Source organism: Sinocyclocheilus rhinocerous, unplaced genomic scaffold (assembly GCF_001515625.1).
Source record: "Sinocyclocheilus rhinocerous isolate Xijiao unplaced genomic scaffold, SAMN03320098_v1.1 scaffold1595, whole genome shotgun sequence".
Lineage (NCBI taxonomy): Eukaryota > Metazoa > Chordata > Actinopteri > Cypriniformes > Cyprinidae > Sinocyclocheilus > Sinocyclocheilus rhinocerous.
This window is the reverse complement of record NW_015655715.1, coordinates 798,148-813,660: the sequence shown is the minus strand read 5'-3', so window position 1 is coordinate 813,660 and position 15,513 is coordinate 798,148. Positions and strand designations below refer to the sequence as shown.

Sequence of the window (15,513 nt, the reverse complement as noted above, 5' to 3'; positions counted from 1 at the left end):
ATTGCAGACTGAGCGACAATGGAAGGCGTTATTATTTAAATATTATGAGCTTTGTACTGTAATGTTTTCTCACTAGTGAATGAGACATGAGGTAATCTGACAGCATTGCATTCATCCGCCACCAACGCCGTCTCTTATCGTGTCAATGATTAGCCTCTGGGCGGCCTGTGCACGTTCATGTGTTTTGGAGGAGGCGTGGCTTTGCAGAGTGATTATGCAGGGAAGGTTGGGTCTTGCTTTCAAAGCTAGCTTGCTAATGCTAGCCTCTCCGAAATCACCTACCCTACAACTTTAATCGGGCATACACACAACTTAAGCGAAGTTTAAGTTTTTTTATATGCTTTTTCTGGGGCAACACACTAAATACAGCTAAAGTTGAAAATAAATAACTATAGCATAAAAAATTCACAAAACTGTACTCAACATAACACAAGCTCAGGATTTCACAACAAGGAACGTTTTTACATGTAGTTTTTAGATGCTGATACATATATAACTTAAAACAATGTAATATTTGGTTTAATTTTGCTCTCTCATCAAATAAAATGGGATTTTTGTTAACTAACATTAGATGTCATTTTAGTCAGAGTAAAATTAACAAGTATGACATTTAAAAAAAATAATAATTTAAACTACATTTTAAATATCAACACCGCCTATCCTATCAGACAGTCTTTCTCAGGTTTACTCTGGGGGGAAAAAAAAATCAATTTAATGGACGTGATTGTGACTGCGCTTTCTACCCCCATCTATCAGAGACTCTGTCTGTCTTTAATGTCCATCTGTCTCTCAGTGTCTGTTTATTCTAGTCTTCTGAGGTTGCACTGTAGTTTTTTTTCATGCACATTTGCACATTAAGAGGTTTGCAATGCCAACTCAGTCTCTTATAGAATTTAGTTTGTAGTCATCCAGATCCACCAGAGGCACTGCAGGAGTGTTCTTAGGTGCAAAAATGCAAACAAAGGGTGCAATCAAGCTTTAAAACATTTGATGTGTCCCGGAACAGCTGATCTCTAATGAAATACTGAAATACACCATTAAATGTAAATCATCACTTTAAAAGTCCATCCCCTGTTGTCCTCTCATATCAAGAGCCACTGACATATTTGTTTAGAACTGTTTTTCGATTGCACTTGTAAATGGTGCTTGATCTGTGCACATTTCTCTCCTGATTCATATTAGACAACTTTTTCAGAAAGCAATATTATGGTAAGAGGACCAGAAGCAGCATTAAAAACGTCTTTATAATGGAGATGTTTCTTACACACACTAAGCGTTTCACTTTAGACATTAATTGATGGATTATTAATAGTTAGTTATTGTAATGTTTTTATCAGCTGTTTGGACACTCACTCTGACGGCACCCATTCACTGCAGAGGATCCATTGGTGAGCAAGTGATGTAATGCTAAATTTCTTCAAATCTGTTCAGATGAAGAAACAAACTCAGCTAGGCCTATATCTTGGATGGCCCGAGGGTGAGTACAGTGTCAGCAAACTATTCCTTGAATAGAGTAGATTATCAGTGAGTACTGACCTAAATTTGACTCACTCCTTTAATCAGAATAAAAATAATCATAGAAGTTTGGAATGACATGAAATATATAATAAAGGAATTAGTAAATACAATAAATAATAACAGAGCAAATAACAAGATTTTGTATTGTTATGGATAAACTATCCCGTGAAGAGAAGTAAAAATCAGCAGGTTTCTATTCATTTCTTCAATTAATTAATTAATTCCGTCTTTAAAAATTTTAGTTTTAACCAGGCTTTTCCCTGCAGAGAAAATATATGGAGTGGAGGATTGTGGGTCTCTCAATGTGGCCCTAAAACATTTTCTAATCCACTTTTATTCCTCACCAAGGTCTATTAATCTGGGGAGCAGATACTTATCCTCCTCTGATTTATCCGCTCATAAATGAGCTGACATATGGATGAGATTAAGCATTGGCATGGTGTAAGGTTTACAGTTAAGGTTTATGATTTAAGCCGGGCCTATGAGATTCCAGTGGCGTAATGAGAGTCCACTGGTGTTATGTGAAGCTTAGCCCAGTGGATCTTAGCCTTCAGGCCTCAATGAGTGTGAAAAAAAGGAATAAATAAAAGCCAGAGTTTGAATGAGCTCCTGCAATTTATTTAAACACAGGACTAACTAATTCCATAGATTTTTTTTTTTTTCCCATCCAGAGTTGCACACACAACTGAGTTCATGAGTAAAAACTCTCTTAGGTTTGGACTCCACCTATAAACCAGGCCATCACGTGCAGTAATGATCTCCAGATAGTTGCAGAAGTTATAAGTTCTTTTATATTTCTTTCTCAAGAAATATTCTTTTTATTTTTCCTTTCTCGCCGCCACTGCTTTCATTTATTTCTTTTACAATATTAAAGAGGCAAGAATGCTTTAATTAAGAGCAAAATGCTGTGATCAAGCAACTCTCTCTGTGAACCAACAATATATTATGACAGTTGGCCTGTTTAACTACTGCAAATTCTAAAGGGCTTCACATCATTGGGCTGTAGCCTGGTAATGGAATCCTCAGCCTGTGCATTCAACAAACGAATCATCCAATTACACAAGCCAAATGAGACAAATACCTCAAAACTCACTGGTGGACACAGTGGTGACAGTGTCAAGACTTCACACTTAATCATCAGTGTGTTTCTTACTAAGAAGTGCTTCAAACCAAGCCTTATTTCAGTCACAAAACAATCTATTTATTAATGTTTTTTCCTTTTTTTTTTAAAACTCCCCAGCATTGCCTTCCTATTCCATTTTCACTTTGAACCAGCAAAGAGTAAACAGGCTCTCAAGGTTCCGGAAATAATATGGATTAATATGGATGAGACATCTCATTAACAGCAGGGGGGGGGGCATTAAAGTGGTCTGTAAAAAGTGGTGCAATATCTCTTCCTTAAAATGCGGTATATGACAGCACGACTGCTTTGTAATTGAAGCCTCCCTGAGTGATGCTGAATGTTCTTAAAAATAAGGCTAAAAAATATGTAGAGAAAGAGAGCTGCTCAATGAGACTATTTCTTACAAATGTTCCACTTCATTGTGGTAACATTGAAGCTATTCAAGACGTCCTTTAGCGGGAGACAAATTAAATCGTAAATTGTTGACGACATCGAGTGGAATCACTGTCTGCCGTGAAAAGCACAAGTGGTACATGACGGATAAATGAATAAGCAGCTATTTATATGCATCAGGGGTGAACAGGAAAGAGTGTGTTTGTCATCCAAACCATCCATCGTCCAGGCCAGATCCTGAGTCAACATGCAACGACGTCTGTAGAGTTTATTGCAGGAGAACACAATAAATTGAATGGTGCTGGCTTTGTCTTAGTCTGTGTGTGTGTGTACCTGTTTTTCTATTCTGGTGGGTACTTAAACCTGAATACACACAGACTCGTGGGGACTCGTGTCACGGTAAACAAGCTAATAAATCACACAGAATTGTTTTTTGAAAATCAAAAAATGCAGAAAGTTTCCTGTGAGGGGTAGGGTTGGTGAAGGGCAATAGAAAATATGGTCTGTACAGTAGAAAAACCATTACGCCTATGGAGAGTCCCCACAAGGATAGCTGACCAGACATGTGTGTGTGTGTGTGCGCGCGTGTGCGTATATGATGGAGAATGTACACAATTGCAGCAGCTCAGACATTTTGGAAAATCAATGCTAGACATGATATAAACTAAACAATTTATATGACAGACAACTCACAGCCATTAATCTGTATAACAACAGTGTATATCATCAACTGTACCTTCTCTGGACTAACAACAAAAAAAAGTGTTTACTTTGTTAATTTGTGGCCCCCGAAGGATTTATTTATTTATTTAAAGTTAAAAATGCAATTCATTGACAATTACTTGAATGCAACTATTTTATGAAGAGCATGTTTTTAATTTGTGAATTACATATTTTACTTTTTTTTATTTTAAGGCTTTAATTTAATAATAAAAGCCTTTTTAAAGGGGTCATATGATGCGATTTCAAGTTTTCCTTTCTCTTCGGAGTGTTACAAGCTCTTGGTGCATAAAGACGATCTGTAAAGTTGCAAAGACTAAAGTCTCAAATCCAAAGAGATATTCTTTATATCCTTCCTACAATAATGTACAGTATTTGAAAAATGTGTTTTTTGAACATTAAAGCATGTCAACATGTTCTGTTACACCAAATACACCAAATAATGATCTTTAAAATAGCATCATATGACCCCTTTAAAATTATTAATTAATTTATTTAAAAAAACAACAACAACAATAATAATAATATTAATTTAAAAACTGCTTCACTGCATATTAATATTTTTTACAACTTTTGCCCACCAAACCAAAATCATGTGATCAAGAAAGAAAGAAAGAAAGAAAGAAAAAAAGAATAAAAAAACATGGTCGTCATTGTCATTGTAAAATAAAATCAATTTTAATCCTATGAGCAGTAGGCACTGTCTAGTTGAACACCCTGTAAATTCTGATATATTATAATATTTGTGATTTATTTAGCACTTCCACTGATACTGTTTTTTTTCTTCTTCTTCTTCTTCCCCTTTTGGACATATGAGGTCCCTTCTAGGTTTGAAGTCCCTTCTAAGTTTATCATCTTCTGGAGCATCCGCAGACAGTTTATTTTCCCCCAGGCTGTAAAAACACACACAGTCTTATTTTATAAAGTTGACATTCCAATAGGGACTGCTGTCCTCCTCACAGAGTATGAGAGACAAGTATTTTATTGTCAGAATAAAACATTACCTCATCGTCACCTTACCAACAATTGACATACTGTTTGAGCAATGCCCATTGTCAAGGTTAATCGAAACAGACAGTCTTATAAAGATTTAACGCAGCAAAACAAGAGCATAGCTATTCGTCTGGCCGGCGGGGAGAAAATAAATAATTAATTATTAGGAAATATATTAGCAATATAGTGAGTTCATACCTATCGATGAACAAGAGAGAATCAGTGTACAATTACTGGAAACTACATCACTACTTAGCATTACTAGCTTACCAAACATTTTTCTAAGTTAATTGGCTCTGACAGACTAGGTGTCACAACAACCTAAGAATGGAAAATTACAATTCCCTTCATAACACATCTGTAATTTAGCCTATTTATATTGTCTGATGTTGATGTGACACAGACTCATGACACGCAGTAGTACAATAAAAAAAATGATACTAATAATTACTGATTCTTGATACCAGTTCTATAGATATAAACTAAACACAATTTATATGTGACAGACAACTTACAGTCATTCATCTGTATAACAACAGTGAATCACATCTCAACCGTACCTTCTCTGGGCTAACAAAAAAAAGTGTTAAGGGTTATTTAATTTGTGGCCAAATTATTATTTTTTATTTATTTAATTACACATCTGTAATTTAGCCTATTTACAGTATCTCACAGAAGTGAGTACACCCCTCACATTTTTGTAAATATTTTATTATATCTTTTCATGTGACAACACTGACGAAATGACACTTTGCTACAATGTAAAGAAGTGAGTGTACAGCTTGTATAACAGTGTAAATTTGCTGTCCCCTCAATTTGGACATTTTCACTTTGGGGTGTACTCACTTTTGTGGCCAGTGGTTTAGACATTAATGGCTGTGTGTTGAGTTATTTTGAGGGGACAGCAAATTTACACTGTTATACAAGCTGTACACTCACTACTTTACATTGTAGCAAAGTGTCATTTCTTCAGTGTTGTCACATGAAAAGATATAATAAAATATTTACAAAAATGTGAGGGGTGTACTCACTTCTGTGAGATACTGTATATGTATATTGTCAGATGTTGATGTGACACAGACTCATCATGACACACAGTAGTACAATCAAAAAATTATACTAATAATTACCGATTCTTGATACCAGTTGTGTTTGTTTTGTTTCCAGTGTTAACTATTAATATAAGTTAAATATTACTGCAAAATAACAATTATGAATATGCATATAACTATGCATGTAGTCTACAAGCCATGTAGCTTTTGAGTAATTTTCAATTAAGTCAGCCTAAACATTGCCGCAAAAAAAAGAAAGTAAATTGTTAGTAACTATTTGTAAAGTAAACTAATATTAAAGTTTACTAAATACCAAAAATAGAGGAGTTACTTTTTTTTCCTGCATAGCTGAGAGAAATTAACTGAAAAGACAACAGCAAGGAGCTGGCAATATATTAGCCCCTAAATATGACAATATATTAGTGTGTATGCTTACTATACTGTATATGTAATGTATATATTAGAGTAACATAAATGAATTATTATGCAATGTTTTGAGCAACTGGCAGACTGTCCTTAGAGACAGAGCTCTGCATCTGTCGACAAGCTGTCAGTGATGGAAGATAGAGTTGTGTTTACTGTAATGAGAAATGCATGAAGTTGAGAGCAATCTTCACACATCATAAAAACTTGCTTAATTTTAAACAGACAGCCATCAGTACTTGGGTAAGAACTGATTTAAATGTTGACACTAGCCATATATCTGACTGTCGCTTTGGCTAATTATGTCAACCAATCAAAGTACAGAATTTATCATGAGCTATAGAGTACAACAGTCGGGTTCTGGAAATAAGAATCCTATTAATCCTAATCTCCACTGGGGAATTGAATTTTAATGATATCTTTGAAAAAAAAAAAAAAACAGACCTATTGTGAGATACAAGGTTGTCATTTAAAAAAAAAAAAAAATCATGTTTAACAGCAGCAGAATTCCTATAGTGAAACACTACATTACCCATGATTCTGGAAAAAAAAAAAAACACTACACCAATCAAAGAATCAAATGAATTGCGCCAAAAAAACAACTTTACTATAGTTGTATATATATATATATATATATGTGTGTGTGTGTGTGTGTGTATATATTTTTCGTTTTTTTATAGATAATCAACATTTTTAAATTCAATAGTTTTACATTTATCCATTGTCTTTATTTTCATTTTTTTTTTAAATGATGTAATTGATGGGATTGTACTTCTTTCCCTAATTAAAGTCTTTATGCACGCAGTCTTGCACCTTTGTCTTTTCCACAATTATTTTTTTAAATTCTTATATGCGAAACATTCCAGAATAAGGCTGCTGAAAAAGTGGGCGGGCACTGTTGCACTCTACAACAGTCATTCCTGGTGCTCTAAACTGATTGGACAACACAATTCCACAACTTGCATGGTGATGTCAGAGAAACAATGTTATTCTTCAAGCATTCAAAAAGACACACTTCACTATGAAAACTCAGAGGTAAGTGCAGCTTGACATAAACAAAGCTTATTTAACAGAAATATATTTGCTTCAGGCAGCAGTAAGCATTATTATTTCCCCCAGCTGAAGCATCAATAAGGATACAGCAATAGTTACTGTGTTTAAAAATGATTTCATATATAAACTTGACTTAATATTTATTTATTGCCACCTAGTGGGCACTACAGTCCTAAATCCTTATCTAGTGCCCACATCTCTACTGTAACAAGAATTCTTATGGCCTATTGTAAAGCCAGGCTCAGACTACAGCAGTTTTTGAATCCTTACCGATTATGAAATCTGGTTGCATCACGCACATGAGGAGAATTTTTACAAATAGTCTTCTCTCAAATCTCAAACATGATTTGAAAAAATCGTTGCACATTACACACTACAAGATATTATTAAGGTTATCATGCCAAAGCAAGCACCTCACCTGATCTCATGCAGAAGCAGACATAATGGATAACGAAATGAATATTGTCTGTTCTTCGGTGAAGGTGAAATTGAACTGTAATATCTGTTAACAGTAATGTGTTAGATAACGTCGTCAGCCTCAATGGCTAAGAGGAAGAGGAGAGAAAGACACGTCGTCCATCGATTTAAAATCCTAAATATCAAACATAGTTGATATTATCTGATGTGTCTGCGAGCAGATCGGGAGGGTTAAGATTAGACCTGAAAATGCCTTACATTACCAGATAATCTGGGCCGAACATTGTAACCGACCGAGGCCCTACACAAGATTTTTTTTCGTTTTCAGGGATAAATCGGCCTAAAATTCCTGTAGTGTGAGCCTGGTTTAAAATGTATTTATAAAGGACAAACACACTCTTTCTCGCCACACGGTAGTAACACACACACACACAAATAAAGATGGCAGAATTTGCAGTCTACTCTTAAACCAGGAGCTCGGCTCATTGCCAACAGGTGTATATGTCACAATGACCTTTTCCTAAGCAAATCTCAAGAGCGGCAGTGAATCAGCACCCCGGCCCTCTACATTATTTAAGTGACTTCTCTAACAGTACACTAACAGCAGCGCTCTTACAGAAGAATAATAGCAGCGAATGTATTAAAGTTTCAGCCTGCTTAGAGAATTGAGAACTTGTTTGAACTCTGTCTGTAAGCAGAGAACAGCCTTTCTTTGGGATGTAAATGCATTCCTGGGTTATTTGAATTCATGAGGAGTAACCCATAGGAATGGGACAGTCCGCGTTTGGGGTAGATTGTAAGTTGAGTGTCTGTTATTGTCCATCTATATTGCATGTTTACATAAAACACACACACACAAACAATTGAAAAGCAGTGCAGTGGAATGTAAAAACATGCCCCTAAAATAGTGTAGCATTAAAGGAATAGCTTACCCAAAAATTTGCTGAAAATGTACTCTCCCTCATACATCCAAGATGTAGATGATTTAGTTTCTTCATCGGAACATTTGAAGAAATTTTGCATCTCACCAATGGATCATCTGTAGTGAATGGGTGCCGTCAGTATGACAGTTCAAACAGCTGATAAATACATCACAATAATCCACACATATCCAGTCCATCAATTAACGTCTTGTGAAGTAAAAAGCTGAGTGTTTGTAAGAAACAAATCCATCGTTACGACGTTTTTAACTTCAAACCGTTGATTCCAGCTAAACCTCGAGTCCAGAGACAAGATTTTCTCATCTGAATCAAGGACAGTTTCTAAGTGAAAACAGTCAAAAACAGTTCTAAACATGTGGGTGGATTTTGATGTGAGAGGAAAACAGTGGATGGACTTTTCTTTTACTGGAGGATGCATTAGTGTGGATTATGGACTCGTATTTTGGCCAGAAGCGATGGTTTAAAGTTCAAACTTGACTTAAAGTCTTGGGAGAACTATTCCTTTCATTTTAATTGTCTTTCAGTAACATCATGGCAAACTCGACTGGAAGCCTGGAGCTCCAGGGACTAGAGCAGACGGTTTTCCCCGAGTACACAGAGCATCCAACGCCTGCAGCTGTCCAGAAAAACCAGCCTGAGGAAAAGGGCCAAAACAAGAGAAAAGCGAAAAAGCCAGACAGCAGTGCCCCAAAAAGGAGCAAGAAGAATGACCCTCAAAGAAAAAATGGATCGATAGACGACTGTGCGGGAGCAAATAATGAACAAAGCCCCCTTCCTGCGCCCCCTCGCATTTCTCTAAGAGACCTGATGGAGGCTGAGACAAAGTTAGTGTTCGGTGACGAACAGGACATTACCCACAAGTCCCTAAACCATCAGATTTGTTATCATCAGATTTTGTCAAGAGATTGGCATTTGGTAACTCATGCCTGGTTAAGGCCATGCAATAGAAATAGAAACACATGCTACAACATGTAATATCTGCAAATCTTGTCAGCTTGTGTCCCATCTGTCAGTGTTGTTGCTAGCAGTGTGCTACTTTATGTAGAAAAAACATATACTGTAAAAGTGTAAAAATATACACATATAGAAAATGCTTTTCTGTGAGAGAGCACTGGGAACATTAAAAATAAACCTGACACTCAAAATAGCCTGAAAACGAAATCATATGCAGGGAAGTTGGGGGGAATCATATGTGACCCTGGACCACAAAACCAGTCATAAGGGTCAATTGTTCGTATAAAAATAATATTACTAATCAAAAATTAAGTTTTTATATATTTACGGTAGGAAATTTACAAAATATCTTCATGGAACATGATCTTTACTTAATATCCTAATGATTTTTTGGCATAAAACAAAAATCTATAATTTTGACTTATACAATGTATTTTTGGCTATTGCTACAAATATACCCCAGCGACTTAAGACTGCTTTTGTGCTCCAGGGTCACATATATAAAGCACAAGAATACATAAGTACCTGTACTGCAGATATATCTAGATTATTATAGACAGTTTGGAAGGAAATGAGTTGAGGTAGGAAATACATGTTTAATGGAAGCAGATGGGTTGTCGTGGCAACATTATGAACCATATGTAATGCAACAGCAATTTTGTGGTTGAAATCAGGTTCTCTAAAAGTCAGTCCACACTATATCAAAAGCCCACTGTCTGAAAGCCAATTAGACAGCAGTTTAAGTTGCTCAGGGAAATGCAATTTTGGAGGAGACAACGGCATAGAAAATAAACATGGGAACATGATTTGGCTGACCTCAACCTTATTCATTTCCTTTTTTTTAATTCAGAAGATAGACACTTCATTTTAATTTTATATATCACAGCTAAAATAATTTATTTGTGTGTGTTTCAGGAGCCGAAAAATATTATGTTTAAGCAAATCACACACTTTAAATAAACACTTTGTTTTGAGGTCCAAATGGCTTAGCCCTTCAGGTAATACCTTTTTAAATATGCTACCATTGAAAGGTTTAAGGGGTCAGCAACATTTTGTAAGTAAGATACTTTTATTCAGTATGGACACATTAAATTTATCAAAAGTGATAGTAAAGATATTTGCATTGTTACATTGTGTTGTAGAAATGCATCATATGTTCCACAAAAATTATAATAATAATCATAAAATATGTTAAGATATCTGATAAGATAGGAATATTTAAATATTTAAAATGAATATTTGAATGATTTCTGAAGGATCTTGTGACACTGAAGACTGAGTAATGGCTGCTGAAATTCAGCTTTTAAAATATTTTTAAAATATATTAAATAGAAAATTATTACTTTTAAATTGTAATAATATTTCAAAATATTACTGTTTTTACTGTATTTTGATCATATAAATGCAGCCTTAAGTAGCAAAAAGAAACTTATTTACAAAAATAAATAAACATTAAAAGAAAATTTCCGACTCCTGACTTAGTGTAGCTAAAGATATACACTACAGTACACTATAGAAAAGAAAAAAAGGAAAATACATATATTAATATTACATATTAAAGCATAAATGACCCACTTTTCCTGTATTCTGCTTAAATTAATCATTAGGTCATACCCTAACATTTGAAATTTTAGCCATATTGTATGTGTAATACTGTATATCCCCTGATACATTTGTCTTACAGTTAAATAATGAAGCTTGCAGTGTGTTACTAATCTACAAAGCAGAATATTTTTCTTGCATTAAAAACGTTTAAATAAATTAACCATAAAAAGCTGCAAATCAAAATACGCAAGTAAGACAAATCTCCACAGACACTGTCCTGAACACGATCCATTCAATTGATTATTATATATCCAACATGAATGCCTAGAAGTGTACAAGCTTCAAGATGCAAAAACAGAAGTATAAGAGAAGAAAACAAGTAGGTTTCACAAGTGCCTTTCGAACTGAGAGAACGAGATCACACCAAGTTGGAAATGCATGAAAAAAAAGTGACTGCATAATTCATACAAACTGTAGCTCAGAGGGTTTTGGTTCGCTCATTTAAAGTTTATATTTTGGAGTTCAGTGTTGATGTACAGAATATCTTTACAAAGTTCTAAAACATAGTAATTCAGCACAGCATCCAGCTGCCCGTCGAAAGCCAAGATTGCAACATTTCTGTTCCTGTACACATACAAACACTCCTTCGCTATCAGCACAGATGCTTCAGAACAACAAACGAACAGCTCTCGCTCACCAGAATGGTTGCAGAGAGGTGCGTTGAATACAGGACATAATACGAAGAAATAAAAACCATGCATACAGCTGTAGCTTGCAAGAAATCCAATGTTTTTACTACAACAGCCCATCTGTGAATTGGCCATGCAACCCTTGCCAGCCGACTCTAAAGGGCTTGTAATGATGAAATCTACAAAGATAACTGGTTTGTGGAGAGATCATGATTCGGCTTATCTTAGCCAAATTTCAGCTACCATAGTTTATCAAACTGTTTGCCTGCATCTTATCCTATCAGATGAGATCCCATCTTATCCTATTTTCCTCAGTTTTTCATTTGTTAATTTGATTTATTTTAATTGTAAAAAATAAATACATTTAAATAAATTATATATATATATATATATATATATACACATACAAATATACACATATACATACATAGATACACATATACATACATATATACACATATGCATACATATATATACACATATACATATATATATATAAACATACATACATGTATATATACATATACATATACACATATATATATATACACATATACATAGTGTGTGTATATATATATATATATATATTGTTTTTTTGTTTTTTTAATAGCTGTAAAGTCATGTTTGCTCTCCAGTCAAAAATTTGGCAAATGTTCAATACCCCTGATTATACTGTACTGTTTAATACAGTATGTTAAAATTAAATATATACATAAATAAATACATAAATAAACAAATATATAAATACAACAAATTCTAACTGTGCACAGACCTTTTATAAATTAAAAATGTTAATTAAATTGCTTTTTTTTTTTGCGATTATTCTGCACAGTATGTTGATAAACATTTTTTGTTTTTTTTGATAAAGCGCCCTACTCTATGGTCTTTCAGAAATGGATCCAGTGAAAAAGTAGGTGAGCTGATGCTCTGAATACAGCTAGCATACATTAAAATCCTTTATGGATTACTCCTTGGCTTGTACATTTAGTGAAGAAAATGAGGAGAGAATACCTTTGATGTCAGTTGTTATCTCTCCATTCTCCTCATAGAAACCCGCTTTGAGCGCCATGAGGATGTGGGTGGAATCCCATCAAAGACAGCTTTGTTGATTCCTGTCGAACAGATTTTGTATATATTAGCTCGGTGTACGACGAGCAGGAACGCAACAACACAATTCACATAAAAATACAAAGGTAGTGGCTTTTGTATTCTGTGTGATGACAGCGCTTCTACAGTGTTTAAAGTTATAGGGCTACCTACGTGCCTCTTCCTGTCGTGTCCTCAGGTTGGAGGTGCAATTTTCAAACAATGTTCTTTTTTTAACCTGTCACTGTGCAAACCTAAGTCTGTGATCTACAAATAATTATTGTCAGGTTTCTTGAACAACTTCTAAAAGGAGACTAAGCTAAAGGCAAACAGAGAGAAATCAAAACTGCTTCCTCTCGTGACAGACCAGACATTTCAAATTCAAGTCTTCAAGTCTTTTTTTAACTGTAAATACGGTGATGCTAATAATAAATTATAAATCCAAAACTATATTCTATACATTTTCCCATCTTACCTCAAATGTCACAAATTTTTTTCAAAACACCTTTTCATGCCATAATGTCAACAAAAATGGAGGCGATGCAAGCAAAGCAAGCTAATATATGAAGAGCAAAGTTAAATTGCACATTGATTGTGAGAGATAAAAAGATATTTTGTTTCAATTGGTTGCAGTAAACATCCTGTCAGCTGAACAGAGGTTGCTTCATAAATTAATGAAGGCCCTATACAGAAAATAAAGTGATTTCTGGATTACTACATTGAGTAACTCATTTAATAACTGCCATAAATTATAAAATGGGTATTGGGAGTGAGCCATTGAGAATCATTACATACTTGATCATTAATATATATGTTGAGGTGCTACATTTAATTAACCGACACAAAACATAATCCAAACCCAAAACTTTAGGAATAAACTGCTTAAGTTATCTAACTCCAGAAGTGTTTCTTATAAAGCATATAGTTATATTTTTTCTGGTTTCTTCAAACCAGAATATTGCCAGAATATCTTAAAGATGCACCGATATTAAAATATTACAATGATTAGTTACATGTTATGGCCAGCATTTAAATTTTATACTATTTTGTGTACGTATTTACTATTTTTATACTATTTTATATCTAAATAAATTAAAAACGAAACACTAGAAACTAAAATCAATCGTTTAAAATGTTACAAGTGAATCACATTATAATGTCTTTTTTTTTTTTATGGATTTTTATTCTGATACATGCCAAACAAATACATTTAACAGTGTTATTAAATTATTAGTCTAATTATTAGCAATCTTGAAAGCTAAGTAAGTGTTAGATGATGGGAAGGGTAATCTAAAGCATATACAATATTGTCCAATATGATTTAAAAAAAATCAATAAATAATTAAAAACAATTTTAAAAATAAACCAATAAATAAATACATTAAAAAAAACAATAAAATAACCAATATGGTACCAATACATAGTGCATCTCAATTTAATCTGCTTATGGCTATCAGGTAAATCCACTGATGCTTATATAATTTGAATATGACCACATCATCTTGATTAATATAGGAATATTCTTGTGCAATCAATGTCACAAGAGGGAAAAAATTATGTAGGCCACATTCAATTCAAAAACTCCATTTAACTTTACAACTTAATGCAAACCTAAATTTAGTGTTTTAAAGAAAATAAAGAAAGAAAAAAACGCAGACAAAACACTCTAGAACCATCAGCAAGAAAAGCTTTAACCAAAAACTCACCAGCAGTAGACAAACACAAGGATATTTATCAACTAATTAGGTAACATGTCACAGGTGAATATAATCAAGAGGAGCACATAAACAACTATCCAAGAGAGAGAGAGAGAGAGAGAGAGAAAGAGAGAGAGAGACTTCAAAATAAAAGCCATGACCAGCAAATTCAAAAAAGACAAAAACGAGAAAATGGAACAAAGATCCGCTTTCAACAGGCACACTTTTTTCAAAGCAATAACAATTCCACCACAGACTCTAAATTTTACATAGTCTGACCTCTGTGCCCTCTGTGACTCACCTCTATCTATATAGTTGTTTCCACTCTCAAAATTCACAGATGGATCACTTATAAAAAATGTATAATGGACATTTCTCTTCATTATTAAAATGGCTATCTGTCATCGCCTCCCAGCCTGGTTGGGATCAGAAGTGCGGCTGGTGAGGAAGTCTTATGGTGCGTTCAAGTCATGTCGGATAGATCATATTTACGAGTTGAACGCACATGAACGCCACCACAAAGTCGTTATTACGAGTGGGAAACTCTAAATTTTCTGTAAGCCCCGAGTTTCCGAGTTGGGGGCGTGTCAATGAGAAACATGGCGGAATCGATGGATGCAACGTCTGTAGTTGACGGTAAATTTTTGTTTAAATTGATAGTTTAGTGGGTTGTCAGTGACAAGTACTGTAGAACTGCATGTCTGACAGAGGGAGACAGAGAGATTGCCAAAGTAAAACATAAATCACAATACTTATAGGTATTAAGCAGTGACATTGTCAGGCTTTTTATTTACAAAAAATAAGCTTTTTGAATGTGGCAGGATTGTAATATAACAATTAATAACAAGTTTTTATGCGATACAGATTAAAGTGGCTTCATAAATTACTTTTTAAAAATATTAAAAACGC

General features: G+C 34.3%; 1 long non-coding RNA gene across 2 annotated transcripts; it reads right to left on the bottom strand.

Annotated features, from left to right (window-relative positions):
• Nucleotides 1-4,457: 4,457 nt before the first annotated feature.
• LOC107718912 (uncharacterized) lies at nt 4,458-14,682 on the bottom strand. Of its 2 annotated transcripts, none has more exons than XR_001637467.1 (3): nt 14,614-14,682; nt 12,833-12,933; nt 4,458-4,647 (listed from the first exon to the last, which is right to left on the bottom strand). It is a non-coding gene; the product is annotated as an uncharacterized LOC107718912 (long non-coding RNA). The 2 variants fall into 2 exon arrangements; XR_001637466.1 differs by lacking the exon at nt 4,458-4,647 and adding an exon at nt 8,696-8,731.
• Between the last annotated feature and the right edge of the window lie 831 nt (nt 14,683-15,513).